Raw genomic sequence first — 17,594 nt, forward strand, 5'->3', positions numbered from 1 at the left:
TGCATAAAAATTTCACAGCTGATGAACAAATTTCCTCACATGGAGGAAGCGCTGGTGTAGCCCCGTTCATCGCAATTGGAGAAAATCAGTAATATATTTAGTTGTAAAAAATCTTGTTTAGTTCATTTGCTTCTAGATACTTGCTTTTAATGATGTTATGGTAATTTAGAGGAAAGTATAAATGCGTGGTATTTGCGAGAACAAAGTAAGCTGATGACAGGCGCTTGTGTTGTCTTATTCTATCATTTCGACCCTGTTTTTAGGCTACTACTATGTCCTCTCAGTCTAAACACCAACTAACCCAGCTTTCTGCCTTAAATTTTCTGGTAATATTGGTGTCTTATTCACGTTGTAAGCGGCATGCAGCGTTTTAGTATCAGCTTGCGATAAAGGGTCATTTTCAAGGAGTTTTCTAGCTACCGGAATTGTCACGCACAAGCAACAAACATTTTATTTATTAGCTAAGAGACACTATTTTTTATGTTTTAACTGGACCTGAAGGCTCACGCTGACGCAACAAGCGTGCCATGCAGAGACAATAGAGAAGACATCCATCTCAGCGATAGCTACAGCGATTAGGAATAAAATCCTACTTATAAGGTGGATGCTGCTGATGGGGACGACGTCCTCGGAAGAATCTAAGATCAAAACCCTTGCCTGAATCTAGCCAGAGAAGCTGAAATCAAGGCAAATGGAAGATTAAATTACGCAGAGAAAACTACTCCAACTATGAACTGGATGTGTGTTTTCTTATAGGATAACTATGGTGTAACGCGAGCCTGCACATTCGGTGGGACTGTGCCAAAGAAGCAATAAAAGAAGTATGCAGGGTTACCCTCCACCGTGAGACTCCATGACCGAGCATATGAACATCTGCGCGAGGAATTTATCAATTTTGTTCCATGCCCACTTTCGTCATGCTGATGTTCCCAAAATTATACGTTCATATATACGAACAGTGATGTTCAGCGGGCGTCTGCGAAACAGTAAACGTGGAATTTATAAACTACACTTCTTCCATGATGAGGGATACATAAGCGGCTACCAAAAAAGAAAAACAGCGCTTCACCCCTTGACAGAGTTGTGGCTTGACTGTACGCGGCCACGGGCTGGATGCTACAGCGTGAATGAAGAGCGCGACAAAGCGACTGTATCTGGTCCTCCCACATTTTGGGGTTTCTCGATGAACGCGCCGTGTGCTGGCCTCCTTCCACGGCGCGCGTAAAAACGCGGAGCATCCAGGCTTCCTCTTTCGTTTTGAGCGTCGGCGGCGAAAGAGACAAACTCTGCACATGGAATGTGTCTGGGGCTTTATCTTTCCGCGCAAGAGAGAGGACCAAGTTTGTCGCCACTATATGCACCATCGCAGCGAGCGTCCGACAGAGATAGCGCCGTAGTGCGGCCCCGTAGCTGCTCCTGCCGCTGTAGCCGTGCGCGGTGTATGTCTGAAAACGAATATGATGCTATGTAAAAAATTCCACCAGCAAATGATCGAAAGGTCTTTTTAGGTTTTCAAATGGGGAGACCACAAGTTTAAACTTCGTCACTTTACTGATTAACCACACGTCAGCCACCTCTCATTCATGAGAAGAATACTGAGGTGTCTGTTTCACTGGTCGGGATCCTCGACATCCTTGTTCAGCCAAGCAAGGCCGGTGAGGCTATTTGACCTTCTTTAGAGCACTTACCATTAACCATCTCTGAAATTGTTCCCCCTTTTCTTCGCTGGGTAGTAGAGAATAACTCTTTATGCCCCTTAAATCACCGTTATTTTATGCTTAAAAAATGCGTGCACATAACCATTTTCTATAGCTTGTGTTTGGCACATCATATCCTTAAATGCTTATGTGTCCCTGAATCCAGCACAACACAACTCACTTTGCCAAATGTCATTTCCAGTACAAATAGGAAGAGAGAAAAAAAGAGAACAAAAGAAAGGCAGGGAGGTCAACTTCAATACTCTTCAAACTTAAATTTCAATACGAAAGTACATAAAAAGCAGGCTTGTGAAAACACCAGCATATTACTCACTGTATCTAAGGAATGAAGAGGACGAGAAACTAGTCGAATATTGGCGATAATTACTTCCACAAACCTGATATAAGCAAGGAGACATAAATCAGGATGAAAAAGAAAGCAAAACTCAGAGTATAATCTGCAAACTTTAGTAAAGAATGAAGATGTGTTACGTGGAATAAGGGGCAGTTGCTGCAATGTATCTTCAGAGTAGCGTACAATAAATAGATAGGAGGTGAGTGTTCTTGGTGAAAAGGCAATGTTATGCCTATGTTCCACGGTTGTAGATATTTCTGAAGAAATATATGCCTCTTTGATTGTCGATATTTATGTAACTTTAGCTGTTAAACAGCATTTAACGCACTGTAGGACCACTCTAAGCTAACCCAATATAATAAAAAGCTGGAAAAAAATTGCGCCATATAGCAGGAATACGTTTGCGTACAGCGGTAACGTAACAATGTTTGCCGTGTAACGCTTTCCATCGGGTCTTAGGAGATGATAGATGTTAGATCAGTTTTCGAACAACTTGCAGTTCGCTTCCAAAATAACGCTATCCTATTATACAATGGTGCCTGCATTTTCATCTGTAACAAACGACCGCCGTTCTCCTGGCTTTTTGATCAAAATAGTAGGAGTAAATGTTGCGGCAGTTATTTCATGTACATATATTTCATTGGACATATAGTCTACTCCTCCAGAAAACTCACTTCTCGCATTGTTTCCGAAACATAGCCAACTTTGTAGAAAAGAACATTCAGAATGTACGGTCATCGGTAGGTTTTCTTCCTACTCCTTACCATATTTTTGATAGTGCAACAGCATACTTTGCAGACGTTTTTGTTGAATAGAGAAAGCAGAAAAGTATGTTTGGTAAACCAGGTGCTCGGTTCAGCGATATATTGAATTCGGTACACACCGTGCAAGGAAGTCGAATGAAAGCAACACAATCAGTTCATGCAGGTACCAAGTGTAGAAGTTGATGGAAAAAGGAGTGCCTCGGTGGTCTCCATTTTTGTCAGACGGTCCGAAGGATGGTGCCAAAAGCCATACGCTTTAATCTTTATTCCTGAAGAGATGTAGTGCAGCGGCTACAAAAGAAGTGCTGTGAAGAATTTCCAGGAAGAAATAACCTTTTGCATTTGACGCTTTCTGTTTACTGGTTCCTTGCCCTCAGCAGGAATTGACGAACTGAACCACCTAATACTCACTCGAGTGACTACTTCTTATGCCCACATTTTGTGCTAATGTCGAAGCAACCATTTGTAGATGCTGGAGTTCAACTAAAGTTTGCTAGTAAGCTGCCATCATTAGCGTTACTACGTTGCGCAGCATTCCACTGCCCTTCGAGTTGAAACTTTTTATTTGATGAAAATTTTGCAATGCTGCAGGTAATTCTCCTTAGTCAGCAAATGTAACACGTATATTTTTCTGCGCACAACACAGACACAAAGATTTAAATCATAGGCTGCACTTTCGTGTTTAAAATAAGATTTTAGTCTCGCCAAACAAACACTGCACTTCGTCTGCGTTCCTCAATATTTACAACCCTTCAATATGTACAACAAAGATATGCACGCTTATATTTTCTCCCCGGAATCCAATTTCCCGGCTTCCTAATATCTCCTCATGATTTCGCTACCTCCTCAGCAGTCGTGAATGGCTACACAAACGCCTTAAGAAAAAGACAATATCCGACCACCCCCCCCCCCCCCTTCCCCCCCACAGGGAGTACTTTTTTCAGATGAACTTTGAGAAAACTGTGTACTGTGCTTTTGAGTGCAATTGCTTCATTCTGGGGGCATTGGAGATGCAACGCTGTTGCTATGGTATTTGTGTTTTTTGTAGCGGCGTCGACAGTTACCCAGTTTATAATGCCCGTTCTACGAATTAGGCTGCAGGGGTTAATTGAAAAAAAAATGAGCACTGCAAGTTCACCTAAAGAAGCCATTACCCGCTCTAACGAGCTGCACAGAAACGAGATGGCCACCTTTTAAAAGAAGCCGACAGATAATTAGTGGATTGCGGCAGCTTCCTGTTCAAACACAGGATGTCAGTATTTTGGCCGGGTAAGGGTGTAATAACACTCCAACAAAGCTATACTAATTTTTACACAGCAGTAAAACAAAAGACGAATGATTACGGTCAGTTCGAAAACTGGCAGGCCAGTTCTTAAATGAAAATTTCCTGCAAGTTGTCTGCCGAAAAAAAGAGTTTTTTCCAGAGATTTCTTTCAAACTTTGGCGAACATGAATGCAGCAAGAAATGATAAAACATCATTTTCTTCGAAGGATTTCTTTGCTCTCGACTCGCAGCAGTTCGTCCAGCAGCGGCGAAGCCTTTCCACTCAAACCGTCGACTATATCTTTCTCCCTCTCTACGTGCGGCGGTCATAAATTCTACCCAAGCTATTGTGCACTTGACGTGTCCGTCCGCTCGATACTGCGTGTTAGTTATATTTTCTCTCTTATTTCTTTCGTACAGCGCCTATTTCCAAGCAGAGCCCAGGTGCTGGTAGGCATGTCCGGGCTTAATGTGTGAACCTAAACACATGTACAGAAATCCAGAGCAGTGCACTCTGTTCCTGAGTGTTTCCTTCATATCCTTTCAGTACTTTGCAATAATTTTTGGTTCGTCATTTCATCCAGTCCTGTTATTTAATTTTGTGTGCCTCCTTTTGAGAACATGTCAACCTTATTTTTATGGCACAATACCACTTTACTAAGATTAAAATGCCACTACGTCTGTGCACCCGGCAGGAACATGGTATGGTAAATGGAGAAAAAAAAAACAAGTAACGTTTCATTCCTCCCTTCTGTTGAGAGGGTTTCGTCAAATGCATGAAATAACCATTTGGAATGAAAAAAAAAACTTTCGACCATGATCTTTCCTAGAAATGTGCTATGGCCAATGCCTATGGCCAATAAATAAATTTTCTTCCGCAAATAGCGTATAATTACGGCATTGGTTCTTTTCAATTTGCCTAAAATGACGAAAATTCAATGAGCGACAGCTCTATCTCAGTTACTGGCACCAGATGAGATCATTATACTTCACGACATGAAATGTTACCATCCTTACTTTCTTACAATGTTTCAGCAGCAAACATAGTATTCATGTGCAGGTACTATAGCAGAAAGCAGCCCAAATATTGCTTCAAAAATTGGTGTGTCATTTTCCTCGCATCCGTCCGGAGATCGCTGAAAGGAATCGTGTAAGTGCTTCCGAATGTTGCACTACTTTGGAACGTGGAGAGAGTTTTCCTCGGCAATTTTTAAGCGAAGATAACGCAGCTAGTCGGCTTAGGAGATTTCTTCACGGAGAGACTATTTCTTGAGCTTGCTTGTGTAGCCTGTGACCATCTTTATCAGGAGCGACTTTAATACATTAAGACAGCATAGACCCCACTGGTGATTTTTTTTTATGTTTTCAGCATTTCAGTGGCACCGACAAAACGTCAAGAAAAGCATCACAAAATTAAATCACTGTATTTGCGCTGCGAATTTTTTATCTTAAAAGAAAGTTTCACAGTCGTGCTCTGGCAAAATCTGTGTGTGAGGCAGCTAGTAGCTCCTGCCTTCAGTCATTTTTATCTAGATTCGCGTGTGATGCTTCACCTCAAGTCTATCCTATCAGTTCCTGCGGACTACTTTCGTAGAGAAGCAAATTTATTCGAAATCGAGTTCTCATCACAATAACGTTAATTTCCGACATAAAACGCAATGCGCATAAAATTTAAAACAAGATCCATGTAGTTCTACTGAATAATTTTAAAATATTTCTATTGTGCACTGAAACGGAGCATAAAACAAACCAAGACAGTGTACATAAATTTGAACAACAAATCCCCACTGTAGACAGAATTAACGAAAAAACGAAGCTGCAGATACCCATCAAAATATTCTAACCATCCAGCGGCTAGGCATATTAACGTGATTAGCGTCGCATTCATCATTAAACTAACTACACGTCCACAGAAGGACAAAGACTTCTCCCATATCCTTCTAAACAACCATGTCCTGTGAAAGCTACTGCTACATTTGCCTATGCAACCTTCCGAGCCTGATCCTGCCACCTGGCTTCTTGCCGCTCCCTGCTGCGCTTGCCTTCTCTTGGGATCAAATGCGTGGCCCTAACGTATTATCGGTTATCTTGCGTTCGCATTATATACGCTGCACCTGTAGCACATTTTTCTTCGCGATTTCAACCATGAGTTCATTCATTAACTCTTGAATGTTATCTCGCCCCTACTCTTGCTGTTTATTAACGTTACATCTATAATTTTATTTCCCATAGTACGCTGCGCTGTCTTCAATTTAATTTATATACTTTTCCTTAGCCTTCCCCTTTCTGTCTCATACCTGTGCATTGGTAAAATGCAGCTTTTATGTATTTTTCTCATGAGGCGGGTTGGTAAAGTTCTTTCATACCTGAGTCTACCTCTCAAATGCACACCTCCCCATTCTTTTTAATGAATCTATTTGACACTCGTGGTCCTGACATGTGGTCATTGCCTGCGACATTCACAATGATTCGTCTTGTACTTTCAATGCTTTGCCGCCTATCGCAAACAAAATACAACCTTTGTCCGTAAAGTTTCAAGACTGATTTATCTTCTTCTCTAGAAATGATTCCCCAATGCAAATGTTGGTGGGTATGTGTAGCGCCAATTTTTCTAGTTAACCTGAGCTATTTATGTTAATTGCTGTGGCGGCCGCTAGATTGCACTACATGTAAAAAATATGTTGTTACTGGTCATCTGAGCATTCTAAAGTAAGTGAATGTGGAGAAATGAACATCAACCTCGAACAACCTGTAAGCAAAAAAATCTGTGTGAAGCTTGCCAAGACAGCCAAACAAACGTATTAGCTCCTTCGTCGCGATTAAGGCAAGGAGACATTATCGCGGACGCGAGTTTGCGAGTGGCACAAGAGGTTCGTTTCGGGGAGAACGTCGGTGGGAGACGACACAAGGCAGGGGCGCCCTACAACATCATGGAATGAAAAACACGTGGCTCGGATCAGGAAAATAGTACAGCAAGACTGCACCATTACAGTACTCATGCTATGAGGTGCTCTCGACATTATTAAGCAACAAACCACCAAATTTTGCGCGATAACTTGGGGAAACGAAAGCTGAATACCAGACTTGTGCCGCACTCCCTCACAAAAGACCAGAAGGACAGGCGGGCGTCAGTAGGCGCTGATTTGCTCGCCTAGGAAGAGAACAATGCGGCATTTATTGACAGCATCATTGCTGAAGATGAAAAATGGTGTGTTCAATACGATCCTCAAACAAAGAGACAGAGCGCCGAACGGCGGTCCACAAGCTCTCCGGCATCGAGAAAGGTGCGGCGGCAGAACACCAAAACAAAGACAATGCTGATAGTTTTTTTCGGTGCCATAGGTGTCATACAGCACGCGTTCGTCCCACAAGGGCAGACGATGAATCAGAAGTTTTATATCCGCGTGCTCCAACACATGCGTGATGCAATGAGACGCCGTCGCCCCGACTTATGGGCATCTGGACAATGGAGCTTTCTCTACGATAACACAAGGCCGCAGACTGCACTCAGCGTGACATTTCTCGCCAAGCGCAGCATTACTGTGCTTCCCCATCCGAAATAATCGCCTGACTTCTCCCCATGCGATTGTTTTCCTGTTTCCTCGTGTGAAGAGAGCCCTAAATGGTCGCTGGATAGGGAGCCTGGAGACCATTCAAGACGCCACGTCAAAGGAGCTGACAGCCTTGCCAAAAGAAGCGTTTTCCAACTGTTTCCAAGACCTCAAGAAGCGTAGAAAGCTGTGTATAGACTGCAAGAGAGACAATTTAGAAGGGGTCCTGCACAAATGATTTCAATGTTGAACGCATTTTTTTAATAGACTCAGTCTCGGATCTTTAAGGACAAAGGTTGTATATACTATTACAATGTTATATACTAATACAATCTGATCAACAATTAAAATTCTGTTTTCTCATACCGGCATCCTGTACCACAAAGACGACTGCGCAATAATATTGCACTCGCAAGGATAATGTTGCCTAAGGAACGCCAAATTTTTGACAGGTCTTACAATGTACACACGTTTAGATGTAAGTATACTGCCTAAGTTCTTATCTCCTTTTAAATATCACATTTACGCTTTATTTGTTTCCGCCATTTTTCGTGCACCCTCTGTATCCACGTTTTATTTGTAACAGGTGTGTACTTTGTACAGTGTTCAAATTTTTTTCTGATGAGCCGTTCTATACCCTTCGTCGACATTCTTCGCCTATCGCTCGAGTGTCATAATACATGCTCTTCCACGGGTATGCGTTCAATATACGGCACATTGTTATTAAAGGAAGTGCCATCCAGCATACCCCATCTAAGAAATGGTAAGTATATAGTGTTTTCGGCTGTCTTAAATTTATTCCTTTATTGCCAGCGGCACAGAAGGTGAACCGAGAGAAATATATCCAAGGAACTAATGGTGCATTCACGAATTAGGCAGGTCAGCTTAATTTGACAACTAACCCCAAGAAACACGGCACCTATTCGCCCCCTAGAATTCTAGATAATGGAGAACATATTGTTTGAATAATGGGTATATAAATATATAGTGTGTAAATATGCTTATTGCGCAAAAATGCAATTACTGCACACGGGACGAACACTAAATCTTACACTGAAAAGATGAACTTGTGGAATAATGTTTTCACCTTGGAACTGCCTTTTGATAGTCATGGTACCGGGATTTGAGCTGGCGTCAAAGAAACGCGATCTTGGTGCCTCACCAGTAAGCTTTCTTTTATAACTCACCGGGAAACTGGTGGCTGACGAACCAGTCAGTTTTACTTTTCGTGACAAGAAGTTCTAGGGACACATATGTAGAGCAGGTTGTAATAATGGTCGCAGTGTAGTGTGTGTGAGGTTTTCTTGTTTCATAAACTAAACGATCAACGGCGTAGGAAAGAAAAACATTATTTCCTAAGTAGACAGATTACTTTTTATGCTGTCCAGCGCAGTGCAAGAATTCCTTTAGTTACTCGGAAAAAGCGAAATAAAGAAACCATGACGTCTGAAAAATACACAGAATCACTCGTTTCTTGCATTCGTTACAAAGCGGACGCATTACGCTTTACTATACATCTGTACTCACATAATCTACTTCTTTCACTGGGATGTGCTGTTCTTAAGCAGGACGGTGGTAGAAATCACCTTATTTAGCCAAAACACATATTAGACCTGAAGGTACGTGCCACAGCTTATATCAGCAGAGAACGCTGATCCAAATCAAGGTTTCAAAAAGTTTCGGCTCGCGTCATCTCCAAAGATACTGATCCGCATGAAATATGAGCAATACGACGGAAGAGACGCAGTACTGCGCAAAAATTCTCATATCTTCTCGGCATGCGGTACGTCGCTTTGCAACGCATAAACAAGCGCCTAATAAACATGCGTTTTACTGCTGTGCGTCGTCTTCATATGCCTGGCCGTATTTTCGTGGTGTCTCGCGGGTATGCAATTCTTTACGCTCGAAGTTTTCACATGATTTTAAAATTGGGTGAAGTAAACTTCTGATAACCATCTTTTAGGGCAAAAAAGAAGACGAACATGAGAGGGGCTAGAAAGGTGTTAATAATGTTACAGAAAAGAAGCGTATGATTGCACGAACTGAAATATCAAATAAAAAATTTTCCGAGTGCGGGACATTCGATGTTTGCATTAAATTCGGTGCCCATTCTATTGCGCAAATAAATAGAAAGTTTTCTCAAACAAATAATGATTCTGTCAAGCATCACTGGTAAGGACGGTTCACACTGCATCTTTGCGTTGTGACGAAGACTGAGAATGCCAATAAATACGTATGTTATCTGCATTCCTAAGGCTTCTTTTTGTTTGTCTGCGTGGCCGCACCTACACCCCCCCCCCCCCCCCCCCCGATTAAGATTTGCTCTCTCCCTCTCTGCGAGTGCCGGAGGCTTCACTCGGCGGCCACGTTAAGACACACATCCGACCATTTCTTTCATTTGTTTGCTTATGAAGGCAAACAGATATACCTTCTCTTTTCCTAAAATCTGCAGACAGCTTCCTTTGTAGACACCTGCCGCTTGTGCATACATGAAAAATACCAAAACGAATGAGTTTTTCAAGTGTACAGAACAAGTGGACATTCAATAAATATTTCATTTTGCACAGTGAAACAAGCTAAAACATGAGCTTGAGAAATAACGCTGCTATTAGGTTTTTTGATCTTCTTTGAAGATGCATTACATATAAAGGTTTTTATAGAAAGGCAAACACCGCAATATGGAGCATTACTCAAATTGTACAATGTTCTAAGCTAGGTCTGACGCTTCAACATTTTCAGTACAATTCTTTGTGTTCTTTTGAGAGAAGGAGACTGGAATAAAAGCCATGAAAGCGGCGTGACGCGGGTGCCGGCTTCTTATAAGTCAGTTTCGCAGAAGAACGGCTACTATATAATCGCTTCACAGGAGAGATGAGCGCAAGTTCGCAGCGGAGACGTTTCGCTCTGTTATGAAACCAATAGCAACATCATTTAACAGCACTCCATTCTTGAGTGCTGACCATGCCGTATCTAAAATAAAGATGCCAATATTAGCAGATAATAAAATGAGTAATGCTTCCTGATTTGTATCAATTGGTTTCATGAAAGGAAAGCAAATTTATGTTAAGCGTCGATGGTATTGTGGCGTAAACTGAGTTATCTTCATATTTTAGTGCACACACGCATCCTAGCGATGACATACTTCATTTTCTAATTTTAGATACAACCACGCCTTACTTGCTACAAGGATTTCTTACAGCACATTTAGCTGCTCTCAGTCAGAGACACAGCAGCTGTATTTCTATTAAGAAAACATTAAAAATTTCCTTATCTTGTGATTATGGTACAAGTTGATGAAGGCAAGTTGTCGAAATTATTTTAACGAAATCCTGCGCGCATCCTCATTACTAGAGAGCGGACGCTGCGAATAAGTAATTTTTTATATAAATTAGCATAACGTTATTTGCCTCAAAATGTTTGTTTACTACTCATGACCAGGCTTTTTTTTTGTTCATTTCTGAAGCATTTTGCATGTTTTTCAAGCAATAAATTGAAATCAAAAGCTACATGCTGTCGACTTATACAGCGAGGTAAACTTTCTTGCTTTTAAGGATGTATCTCCCGGGCATGTTTTGGCACGGGGTTTCACGGAGAGGAAAAAAATCTGATAGTTACGTGATCTTCCAAGCTTGCCCAACAATGGTCTGGAAATGCTAATACTGAATAAACTAACATCCATTTTTTATGAGCTTTATGAAAGTTTTCGGGCTGTTCCAAAGCAATTTACATATATACATTTGATACTTGGCTGCTCTGGAATTATGAAGCTCAGATGTGTGCTACTTGCAAAATGCACTGTTTACAGCATTGGTTCGATGTATAGCGGAATCCTTTAGGGTGGAGCAAATATGTAATAAAGGAGTGCTTACTCATGAGCGTCCACGTTCGACCACATCTGCAAATGTAATATTGCTGCACGTTGGCAAAGTACGGATCAGAATTAATTTGGCGCACGGCTTACACAATCCCTGAAAAAAAAAAGCCTCAACACAAATAAAACCCCGGAATATTAGATTTTATGCTTGTGGACCCGTCAAATTATTGTACTATTTTCTGGTGACAAAAACTAATTTTTTAACATAAAATGCCTGCCGGATCAACTTTTGCTGCTTTTTCCGAGCCTTATGATTATTTTTTCGCGACAGCGCCTACCGTAAACGTACCTTAAACGACTCATAAATCTGCAAGGCACTACCAATAACTCTGAGACTAAAGCCTCCAACAAAAGTACTGCTCGTAAGATAATCTCAGTTCCATCCACGCTCGCAAAGCTAAAAGGTTTACTGGTAAAGCCGTCTTTTTTACAACCTCCAGGTGTCAGTAGGAAAGCCAGAAAAAATCAAACTCCTTTCTTCAAAGCTCATTAAAACGTCAATCGCTGTCAAGCACGTCTAGCACCCCTTTTCTTGTCTTCCAATAGATACGCAGCTCGTTTAGCCTGCACAACTGCACGCGCGTGGGTAAAGGCAGTCGCCATTTCACCTCCCTTAATCCTGCACCGTTCCGCCTACTCATCATGGCATCCGCCGATGTTTCCTAGCATATCTCGTTTCCCCTACTTCAAGCTCGCTTTTACATTTCTTACGGAAGACACCCCTGTGCTGTGATAAATGGCACCATGGCTGCGTCATTCTGCCTTTCTGAACGGCGTAAATTGCGTGTTGTTGTTTTCCTTGATATTTGTTCACAGCTTTCTTCAGGTCCGTTCCAGAGCTTTTGAACGGAACGTCATGGGCTTTAAAGCGTTGCCTCTGAGATAGGCAGTGATATTGGTTCGAGAGTTCAGTTTGCTCAACAAAAACACCCTTAAAAAATCGTAAATATTGTTAGAAGATTACTCAAAAGAATAACATTTTAAAAATGAAATATGTTTTTACCGGTGTCACTTTGAACACGAATGAGGCTGGTGTGTTCGAGGCAGCTTAGAAGGCAAGACGATTGACGCTGTCGAGCACTGATGCGCACCGTTTTCATCCTTGCTCATTTTTTTTCGTGCGTATGTCGCCGTAGCTGCGTGTGTGCGCAGCTTCCAGGAGCACGTTTACGATGATTTACGATGCAATGCATTTCCTGCATTCATGTGTTCGCTTTTTTCTGCTCGCCCTGAAAAGTCTGGCGGTTGCACTACGCCTCTCCAGTGGACCTTCTCTGTGCCTAACATTTATATGAATAAGAGAGGAAGGCACTTTCAGTAATGAAAGAATGCCCCCACTTACGGCGTTTAGGATGTCCGCCGAAGTTTACTATAGAAGGACAATGAAGGAAAATAAAAACGTTGCCTGGAGCAATACATTCTGCCGCGGAATCCTATGCTCGTTCAAACACTCTGTGCTGATTGAAAGCATAAAAAAAAACAGTTGATTATTCTGAACTGTCTGTTGCTGTATTTTTGTCACCTTTTTGTGAAGACCTACGTCACAAAACCGCTGGTTTACACCAAAATTGGGCAGCTGGGCTTTAGTTCTAATTCTGATTTATTTTGAGATAGTACCTTGTAGAAGTACTGACGTTTCGGCCAGTTGGCGTTGACACATAATACAAGGATTTGTCGCAGCGCGAACAGGACGGGGACAACTACAGACAACGATCAAGCTTGTCCTTTCCCGTCGTGTCTTGATCGTTCTCTGTAGTTGTCCCCGTCCTGTACGCGCTGCGACAAATCCTTGCATTATGTAGCGTGAACCATCTCATTGCCAAGGAATATGCGCTGTTCACAGTGCCCAGAAATTTCACGGAAGTAATCGGACTCTCCTTTGCACTCCACTGGTTTGGCATGTAATGCTTATGCATGTACGTGCGTTGCGTTGCATTTTTCACAGGTATAGAAACGTGTCGACAATTACTCATCGTTTTAAATAATTAATGGCACATGCGAATCGAAATATGACTGTTAAGCGAGCTGCGAGCCTAAAATTCTCTCTGGGAATGCAGTTCAAACGCAGAGCAGCTCAAGCCAAAGGAGAAGAGCATCGCTACCGACATCTGGAAGAAGGAACAGCAAAGGAACAAGGCGGTCGTTCTAGAACGCATGATGCGGATTTTGTGTGACGGATCATTTAGCCTTTTAGCATTTCACTTTTTAATGCAAAACCACTACTCGAAGAGGTGAATCCGATTTGCCGAGTTTGTATGAAGCATGAGGTTAAGAGTGACATGGGCCAAATAATAAATAAGTAATATAAACATCGCTGCAACTAGAACTCGAACCCCATGTGACACGAACGTATCAACTTCGCTGGCCACTGCACGAGAGCAATATGCAATCGCTGCAACCGATCACGCCTCGTTAAACCGCAACACACACTCGCGCTGTGCACTGCACAACGTGTTCATCAGCTAATAACACTGGAATTAAGAAGATGAGCATGCGCCGGCGGCAACTACGACAAAGATCTTGAGGTGTTCGGCTGATGCTCGAGCTGGACAACTGCTCCTTGTGACCCTGCTTCTCATCCCGCTGCTTCATCGACTAGTTGTACAACAGATTTCGTCGCCAGCGTTTTCTACGTCCCAATCAACCACCGTTCACCCATCATCATCAACCTGGATGCACTCATTGCAGAACAAAGGCCTCTCCCTATATCTCTGCAATTAATCCTTTCCTGTGCCAGATGCGGCCCCCCTATCCCCGTAACACGATCCGCCCACCTAACTTTCTGCCTCCACCATTTGCGCTTGATTTTTCAGGGAATTCAGCCCATTAATTACTCTTAACGACCATCGGTTATCTTGCCAAGTCATTACATGCCCCGTCCAATTCATTTCTTTCACACTACGTCACTACTATCGAGTTAATATCGTCGCCAGACCTACCGACGAACCAGCAAAGCAAAACTATTCGCCAACCAGACATAACACATGACTACGCACACCTACTCAGTTCAACTACGTTAAAACTCTACCGCATTTTTTTTTCAACTATGTTGAGCGCCTAGGTAGCACGGAACGAGCTGCATTATTGATACAGAGGCATTATTTCCGGACTGCTCTTTACGAGAGATTCAACTATTCGGGCCCCATATTGTATTGTTACATTCCATTTCTGGTATCTAATTTTGCTTCCTTACATGAATGCACATTGCTTACCAACCTAGTAGCTTGGAAAAGCTTCATTTTGGTTCATGTACTTTCTAGAGAGCGCCACGCATAAACAGAACGGTGCCTCCGCAAAATCCGCCAGTTTGAACGCTGTTGCCACAAGCATGCGGCAATATTGCTAAGCTCACCATTGTAAACGTGAATAGTCAGCAAAACCTTTTCCATCTGACCCCGCTGCAGTTTCTCCCAATGAGGGTGTTCAGTAGTAGGTGATCTGCGATAGCCGGCGTATCGGTGCCCGAGAAGTAAAACAGAGCACGCATGCAGTAGTTCTCCCAGACCTCTAATAAGCTTACCATCAGAAGTACAGCACTGGTGAACCATATGTGCCACATGTGTTGGGAATATCTGAGTGCATTTTCACTCATATAGTGTACGATAGTGAAAGTCTTTCTCCTCTCTCATGCTTCTTTTTATATACGTCAACGGTGCATGTGGAACTGGATGGAAAAAGAACCCAGCATATTCCAGTAACATACAAGCTGCCATAGTCGCGAAGAAATCGCTGGTGGGTTTGATTGTTCATATGTAAAATAAAATAATGCGTGTAACACAGAGGACACCAGTGATTTTAGAGAAAACCAATTAGCCTTCAACCTTCCGCTAATTAATTTTCAATGTTGCGTCAGTCTCTGAAGGCATATGAAATAATTATGGCGAATTTTGGGGCTGTGTTCAAACGCTCTTCCCTCCTTTACTTTCTACACTTTGGAAAGAGCTGATTCTTGTGACTAATATTCTATAAAGAACAAATTTTGAGATAAACCCTGGTTCCGCTAACCTTATACAGACGTTTTATTGTCGTGTATTTTCCACATGTTCAATCCAGCCTAAGGACTTAAATCTCCTCTTTTATATTTGCATTCGCTTGATATTTTTGCGCAGTCTATAACTTCTTTATTCCTACTGCCAACTTAACTCTGCCCTTTCTTTACTGGGAGTGAAGCCATTCAGTGCGCTTAGTGCAGATGCGCCGTCAGTAAAATTGAAATTCACCCCTGACCTCTTGCCGAACAGTCAAATGAAAAAGATGAAGTTTAGCCTTCCTGTTTCTGCAAGCGGTCATGGCGGCAAGATGAAAGCCGGGACTTTTGATCCAGTTTTCTAAGAAATTTTTAAGCAAATTAAATAGTATTTAGGACAAACTTATCTGCCTAGTCGTTCGTACGTCTCTTCTGGCGTAGCATTGCTAAATACAGGAGGTAATTCATGCCGGAAAGGACACATTTTCGGCTCTTTTCCTTAGTCTTGATCCGCGCCGTTGCATTAAAAATAAAAATGAAGCCAACTCATTCAGTAAGCGACAAGAGGTTTAGTTATGGTTGTCTGAACTTACAGACAGAGTGCCGGCACTTATATTTATAGCCAAGGTATTGCACTGACCAGACCATTTCAAAGATCAGAGAAAATACTCGTAGCAGGCACCAGTTAGCGTTTTGCGCAATCACGCTATCAACAGTCATTCATTCTATGCCTTCTTTATTTGTTCCTAGAACACTGTTGCCGAAAAAAAATTGGCGGTGTTTTAGCTCTGGTTAAACCTGGAGTGAGGCTATAGCTACAGCTAGCGGAGTGGAACTTGCTCAGTTAAACTGCAAAGTCGGTCTTTCGCCGCTCCGTTTCGCTGGACGTTCTTTCTTCATCTTCGCCCCACTTGACACGGCTCATGCGCGCTGCTGTTGCTGCTCAGTTTCGCCGGCGCGCCGCGCCGCCGGCAGCAGCAGCTGCTACGCACCACGTGACCAGCCGCGGCGCCGCGCCGCCGGCATCTTCTTTGCATCACGTGACCAGCCACGTGTCGCCGCCACGCTGAAGGCTCGAGATGCTACCGAAATGTAGCTATCGCTACAAAATAGTATCCCTCTCTCGTTCACAAAAAAGAAATGCTCCCACCATGCTATTTGAAGGCTTCGGCGTTCTGCTGCTGATTCCAAAGTTGTGGGCTCGATTCCGGCCCTGGCCGCCGTATTTCAATGCAGGAGAAATGCAACAAAGGCCCAAGCTCTGTTCGATGTCAGCACACGCTAAGAAACCTTAGCATGTATAAGTTAATACGAAGCTCTCCACGGCGCCGTCCCTCATACACTGGCTTGCTTTGGGGCGTTAAAAACCCCACAAACTACAACCGTCCTATTATGCGTTGCATATTGCAATCACTCAGTCCAGCCCTTGGGCGCGGCCGGGCAGCCACCTAACCGCGTGCCGTGACGTCACGACAGCCGGAGGAAAAGCTGGGCCCCAACTCGCGCGATCGCGCGCGGCCGCAGCCACCACCTGACTCCCGCTCCTCCCGCTAGGGGCGCTGCGCCGGCGCGTGACGTCACGGAGGAAATGCTGGGCCCCAACTCGCGCGGTCGCGCGCGGCCGCAGCCACCACCTGACTCCCGCTCCTCCCGCTAGGGGCGCTGCGCCGGCGCGCGACGTCACGGAGGAAAAGCTGGGCCCCAACTGGCGCAGTCGCGCGCGGCCGCAGCCACCACCTGACTCCCGCTCCTCCCGCTAGGGGTGCTGCGCCAGCGCGTGACGTCACGGCATATGTATAAAAGAGCTGCGCTCCTTCGCCGGGACAGTCTTATACCCCTGTCACACGGGCATTTCGAGGGCCCTCGAACGGATAGTCTATCGACTCAAAGGCGATCGAGCGCTGCTACACGGGCAGTTTCAATGGCGATCGAGTCAATAGCCTATCGATTCAACGGAGCAGCACGGAACTCCATCGAGATATGCAACGCATTCTTGGCTTAACCAAGCTAAGCCTGGCCATTTTTTTTTTAAATCGTTCATGTGACCGTTTTACAACATGCTTAAGTGACAGGATTTATTCATGCACGCTTAAGGCATGATTTACCATGGCTGTGCATCACT

The sequence above is a fragment of the Amblyomma americanum genome, chromosome 4, assembly GCF_052857255.1.
Source record: "Amblyomma americanum isolate KBUSLIRL-KWMA chromosome 4, ASM5285725v1, whole genome shotgun sequence".
NCBI lineage: Eukaryota > Metazoa > Arthropoda > Arachnida > Ixodida > Ixodidae > Amblyomma > Amblyomma americanum.